The 7052-nt window shown below is 39.9% G+C and overlaps 1 pseudogene; it reads left to right on the plus strand.

Moving 5' to 3' along the window:
- The first annotated feature begins 430 nt into the window (after nt 1-430).
- On the plus strand, nt 431-1089 carry LOC106974922 (AP-3 complex subunit sigma-1-like; annotated as a pseudogene).
- The last annotated feature ends 5963 nt before the right edge of the window (nt 1090-7052 follow it).

Here is a 7052-nt window from a genome sequence, read left to right on the forward strand (position 1 = left end):
TGCCTGGAAGGCTCAGTCAGTTAAATATAAGACTCTTGATTTTGGCATAGGTCATGATCTCATGGTTCATGAGATCAAGCCCCATGTCAGGCTCTGCACTCACAGCACAGTATTGTGGTGAAGAGAGTGGGATTTATTTATCTTTTACACAGAGAAGGATCTAAATGGAGGTGGGAAACAAGTTGCTTATTGGTTTTGTGTGTGTGTGTGTGTGTGTGTGTGTGTGTGTGTGTGTGTTTTACCATATAGTTTGTTTCGTTTCCACGGGGAAATTACAATAGACAACCTGCTGTACGTCAGGTACAATTCACTACGTTATGTCATTTGACTATTACAAAAACTCTTGAGGTAAATAATTGGAATTATTATAAAGGTAAATAAAGGCCCCCACCTTGGCCCCCAGCACCCACCCAGTCGGCCCGGCTCAGCCATGATCAGGGCAACCCTCATCTTCAACAACCACAGGAAGCCGCGCGTCTCCAAGTTCTACCAGCCCCTACAGTGAAGATACACAACAACAAATCATCAGGGAGAGATTCCATTTGGTATCTAAGAGAGATGAAAATGTTTGTAATTTCCTAGAAGGAGGATTGTTAATTGGAGGACCTGACAACAAACTGATTTATAGACATTATGCAACATTATATTTTGCCGTCTGTGTGGATTCTTCAGAAAAGTGAACTTGGCATTTTAGATCTAATTCAAGTATTTGTGGAAACATTAGACAAGTGTTTTGAAAATGTCTGCGAACTGGATTTAATTTTCCATGTCGACAAGGTTCACAATATTCTTGCAGAAACGGTGATGGGGGGAATGGTGCTGGAGACCAACATGAATGAGATTGTTACACAAATTGACGCATCAAATAAACTGGAGAAGTCGGAGGCTGGCTTAGCAGGAGCTCCAGCCCGTGCTGTATCAGCTGCAAAGAATATGAATCTTCCTGAGATCCCAAGAAATATTAACATGGGTGACATCAGTATAAAAGTGCCAAACCTGCCCTCTTTTAAATAATAATAAAAAAAAAATTTAAAGCCACTCCTGGGTAAAATCCAGGGGGAAAACTCATCTAAATTTACCATGCAGTTGTTGACCAAAAATAGAGGAGGAGACTCTTAACTTTTGTTCTTGGATTGAAGTCAAGGTACTATAGAGAAGTTGTGTAAAACCCGTATGGAAGTTCAATGTGGCTTTTCCTGCTCAGTGATTTTGAAGAAATGGGATCGTTCTAGTGTGATACTTCCCTTTTCTTTTCTAAACTGCATTCCGGTGCCCACCTAAGGCATGCCTCTATGTATCGGCTACTACAGTATTTCAAAAAGTGTCTGAGACATTTCTTTCAACTATGTACAATCCAAACTGTTGCTTTTTTGCATGGATCACCCATGCAGCATTCCATAGTTCTTTCTGTTATTTGTCACACTTGTTATTTAAAGAACCGAGTATGTATTGCATGAAAACATTATGACCTTTTTCTCTTAGTTTAAATAAACTCCAAGGTAACTGGACTTCTAAAGCACCTTTCTGTTTGCCTGACAGCTACTTTAGCAACAACTGACTCAACAAAGTAAATAAAAGTATATTTTATCACTGTTAAATAAAAAAAAAAAGAAAGAAAGGTAAATAAATGGACATAGGTAAACATATCAGATTTATAGCCTAAGTCTAGGTTTTCATGATTCACAGACCCGCATGCTTTCCACCAATACCACGTTGCCTTCCTAATCCCATAGGGATAAGGGATGAGCCAGAATGGAGGGAGACCAGAGCAAAAGACTGACCGGGAAGTTGGTTAGCAAGGCAGTCACAAAATCAGTATATGTGGGAATGCCAACCTGTGGAAAGCAATGGGATACATTTTAGCACAAGGATCACTAAGAATTGGTAACGGCGTGTTGTAGCACCCAGAGGAGGAAGCACTCATGACACTGGCTGGCTGGGTACAAATCCTGCCCCTTTCTTCATGACACGTGTGACCTTGGGAGGGTTATTTATTATTCCATTGCTTCAGGTTTTGTTTTGTTTTGTTTTGTTTTTAATTTTAAACATGGGACTATCCAGTCAGAAACACAAATGCAGTATGACTTCACCCATACGTGGAATTTAGGAACCAAAACAAAGGAGCAAAGAGGAAAAAAGGAAAGAGAGAGACAAACCAAGAGACAAACCCTTAACTATAAAGAACAAAGTGATGGTGACCAGAGGAGGTGGGTGGATGTTAGGAGTGAAATAGGTGATGGGGATTGAGGAGGGCACTTGTTGTGATGAGCACAGAGTGATATATGAAGTGTTGAATCACTATATTGCACACCTGAAACTAAGATAACACTGTACGTTAACTAAACTGGAATTTAAATAAAGACTTTAAAACTAAATAAATCCGTAGAAATTGGACAATCACTCTCAAATGGGTTCTTGTATGTTAACTACACTGGGATTTACATAAAGACTTTAAAACTAAATAAATCTGTAGAAATAGGATGATCACTCTCAAATGGGTTCTTGTAGATCCAAGTAAGTGGAAACTTAAATGGTGCCTTGGACACAGCAGCAATAAATACTACTTACCACTACCACTATTATTATTACCATTATTATTTTCATTACCATTAATGATTAGAAATAAAAGAGTACAAGACACTGCATAGCCTCCAACTTTTATATTTTTAGGTGACTGAAAGGATAGAGGTATGCTGAAGGACTTCGTAAAAATCTAAAAAAGGAACTCATTTATGGGGAAAATAAATGAATCTATTTGGGGAGGGAAAAAATGCCTTAAATATCTTGGATGGTTCTGAAGGTTGCTGTGGTCTGCTAAGTTTCTCTCTATATGGAGATTTTCTACAGGGGCCTTTTCTCAATAGTGTGTTCCCTCTATTATTCACTAGCATGCTGATACTGACATGGAACTGTTTCCTTGGACTTGGATATCAGCCCCCACCCATCAGCTCTCTGGCTGAAACCTTCTGAGTTTTACAGGCTACCTTCTAGAATCTACACTGAGTGGCCCTTCTTTTTTATTCACCTGTATCCTTGCCGTAGCTCAGCAGTTGGGGTGGGAATTCAGTTGTACCCGAACTGAACCACAACCGCCAGGTTGCAAATCTCGAGAGTCACAAAATATGCCTGGAATAATCGTATGTGGTTTTTGTACGGCATATAGGTTACTTAGATTGAGATTAAAGAATTATGATTTTGTGACAAGGTCTGTATCTTGCATTCCTAGTCTCCTTTTAAAGCACAAATACTGAATATCCATTTACTGTTTTCCTACATACCTAGGTTGATACTTGAAACATATAATTGAACAGGAGACAGTCCCCACTCTCAAAAAGCTCCTGGGAAGATGGTGATATGCGTAAGAAAATCACTAATCACAATATAGTGTGATGGAGACCTTATATAAAGTGCTGTGAAAGTACAGGAGAAGCCCTAACGCAGTCTAGTGCCAACAAGGATAAGGCTTCCTGGAATTATTGACCTTGGAAGTGGCAGGGTTAGAAGGATGAGTTCCAGATGGAGCGTCTGGCATTTGCCTAAGGACTGCATTTAAATGACAAGGGCTGGTCTATGTGTAGGAAGGATAGGAAATGGTAAGCGGCCACATTGCAGCCAGCCTGAATGTCAGAAGAATGACTTTGGCATTGCTCTGAGGGGAAAAGAAAGTCACTAAAGTGTGTTAAGGTGGGGGATGGGGAATGGGAGTGATAAGCAGGTTTGCATTTTAGAAAGATTCCTTTTTAGCAGCCCTGTGGACTGGGTATTCAACTGTATCTGCAGTATCCCAGCGTTCGAGTTCCCACATGCACTTGAGCACCCAATCAATGAGACTAAACCAATCATGACTCCTTACTTCTATGTTACAGATCAAAAGGCAGGTTGTGGATGAATTGCCCAAATCACTTTGCCAACATAAGGCAGCAGCCAGTCTGAGCTCTGATCTATATCCCAGCTAGCAGAGGGTCAAAGAGCCTCTTAATTCAATTTCCTATAATCTTCAAGTAAGTGCAAAATTTCAAAACCTTCCCCAAATGAGTTGCTTTTAGAAATTGAACTGGATTCCCTGTTGAAGTTAAGTTTGGGTTTTCTAAGGGTTGAGTTTGCTGGGTGTACCTTTACTGCTCTTTACTGTCTCTTACTAATGTTGGCAAAGAAAAGATGAATTTCTTCTTCACGGACGTTGCCATGGCCTTTGTGAAGATAAGAGAACAGCAGCATATAGTGAGGCTGGGGAGGGTGTTAAGTAAATGTAGTAAGCAACTCACGGATTTGAAGGATGTCTGGATAAAATTCAAGCCCAACTCTAAAACAGTCTTTTTACTAAAAATGACAGAAATTTGGCAGCCTGGATCTTGGGGTACGGAGTTCAATCCAGTTCTCAAGCCTATCGGTTCTATGATTCTAAGTAAATTATTGCACTTTTCTGAGCCTGAGTCTCAGGGACATTGTTTTCCGACATAAGAGGGGAATGATGTGTTGCCCTTTAAGAGTGCCTGTGTTTCCTTAAACTGTCAGTTTCCCCTGATATTTGACTCAGAGTCAGAATCTCATAACCTAGAAGGTGTGGGTCTAGTCCCTTTGTCTTTCCTTCTTTGGCTTCCACAAAAGCCACTGGCACTACTCATCCAAGGACTCTGCCTACTCTATTAGGGTTCCATTGGCTATTGGAACCGCTGGCCAGGACACTTCTTGGGATACAAAAAAACAAAACAAAACAAAACAAAACAAAACAAAAAAAACACACAAAGTACGGTGATGTCAATACGGACAGGTTCCCATGGGCTCAGCCACAGCTTCTGACATGACAAAGACAAACAGGACAAATAGTCTTCCCCAAATGTGTAACTTTAGTGATAGACTAATGCTTAAAAAAAAAGTAATTATCTTTGTAGTCTCAATGTCGACACAGACAGGGCTGCTTTAGAGGCCACTGGATTCAAGGAATGTATAACTTGTCCCTTTAGGAGCTGAAGTATTATCTCACATGCCACAAATCTTTTTTTTCCCCCCCACTAGGTGAAAATCTCAGAACTTCCCTACTATAATCCCCACTGAACAAATGCGGGAAGAAAATGAGCCACATATCCGTGAAGTCAGTATGCTTTACCAAAGAGTAGCAAACGTACAGCTCTTTTTTTTTTTTTTTTTTTTTTTTTTTAAGCCCAAAGGATCAAGGGAGTTATACCAAAAAAAACCCAGGCAACTTTTCTTCGGCCTAGGGTTTTATTCTCCTGAGATGCCAGGGAACAAGGCTTATGTGAGGGTTGGAAGGATATTCTAGTGTAGCCTAGAAAGTACAAAATCAGAGATTATCTTACTGGGTGAATATCCAACGACCTCTGTAAAAGGATATTTCTTTTATCTCTTTATTTGAAGACAGGAGTTTCTGTTTTAAGTCTTGGAATTCAGGAAGACTTACAGTAAAACGCAGAAATATTTATTCTTCCGTGTCACCCCTCAGAGATTATACCTAAATCTCACTGGAGAATTCTGATTATACTTCAAGAGAGCGCTTAGACGTTTTTAGGGTGGACTTAACTCTCATCTTTGCAAAAGGACAGCGTTCCCATGGTGATGAGGATGATATTATCAGGATGGGCTCCAGCAGTGAGTACAGACCCATTGCTCACCACAGGAATAGATGGGATAAGAGATAACAGCATTTTCTGTTCAAACACAGATAACTCAAAGATTAGCCGGGCTAACAAGCCAGGAATTTTCACTAAATGTAAGCCTGATAGATTGTTTAAAATTATTATTCTCTTCACTGTCAAAGGTACTCTAAAATAGCAGGAATTCTCCTGTCCTATTAGGCTCCTCCAAGGATATGCAGCCCGTATGGGTAGGTGGCAACTTGAATACATTACTGCGATGCTAATATTAGGTTTTTGTGAGCATGAAAAGCTTTCGCTGTCTATTAGGCCAAATTGCATAAAGCCGGAGCTGAAAAGTCAGCTACAGTGTGCCTTTTGCAAAGGGTTGGAAAACTGATATAAGCTCGACAGCATGCTATGGCTTTCCAATCACCTAACTTTATTCTCCTAAATGGAAAAGTTGTACCCCTTGCAAAATTCTATTATACCAAATTGTCCTTCTATACCCATCAGTGTAAGGGAAGCATGAATCCACATGTGATCCCCTTCCTGTACTTATCACCAATTTTACTAACATAAGTGTGAGTATAAGCTAGCCTAAAATTAGTGAGTTCTTACCTACTAATATATGCCCTTCGATATCTTAGCTTGCAAGACTATAACAGGTGTATTCTCTTGTCAGTCCATCCATCTATCGATCTACCAATCGTCTATTTCTTGAACTTTCACTGGGTACTGACTGTATTCTAGGCACTATGCTGTGCATCTGCCTAGAATAAATAAAAAAGATGAATATTATATACTTCTCGCTCAAGGGAAATGCAAAGTCTGAGGAAGGGAATGAATGCATAAACAAACAACTACTATGCAGCACAATGTCTTGATAAGGGTTTATACTGAGCTGTACACAAATAAGGATATAGTTAGCTCCTCTGTGAGAGTCCGGGAACATATAACTGAAGAGCTAGGATTTAAGATGGGCCTGGGTCTAGGCTGAGTACAGACCTTTCTCCAATACCTCTGGCTCATAAGAGAAGACTGAAAAACAGGAAGCATAGAAGTCAACTGAAGGAAAGTGGAAAATAGACCCTGAACCTGCCACATACACACACACACACACACACACACACACACACACACACTCATCATTGAGTGCTGTGATATCTGAGGTAAGTAGTTAAGGATTAGGCTCATGCTAAGCATGTTAGTAGACACAGTCCACTATACAGAGTTGGCCCAAGATTGGCACAGTGGTTCTTACTCTTATTTGGATTATAAATTCCTTCAAGAACCTGATGAAGTTTCTAGACCTACTCTCCAGAAAATTGCGTAAACACCTTAGATAGGCATGTTTGTAAAGAATTTCAGGGCATTCCACGAACACAACTGGAGTCATACTGTTCTTATACTCCCAGAATATCCAACTCTCTTTTTAATTTTTTAATGTTTATTTATTTT

Source organism: Acinonyx jubatus, chromosome D1 (genome assembly GCF_027475565.1).
Source record: "Acinonyx jubatus isolate Ajub_Pintada_27869175 chromosome D1, VMU_Ajub_asm_v1.0, whole genome shotgun sequence".
Taxonomy (NCBI): domain Eukaryota; kingdom Metazoa; phylum Chordata; class Mammalia; order Carnivora; family Felidae; genus Acinonyx; species Acinonyx jubatus.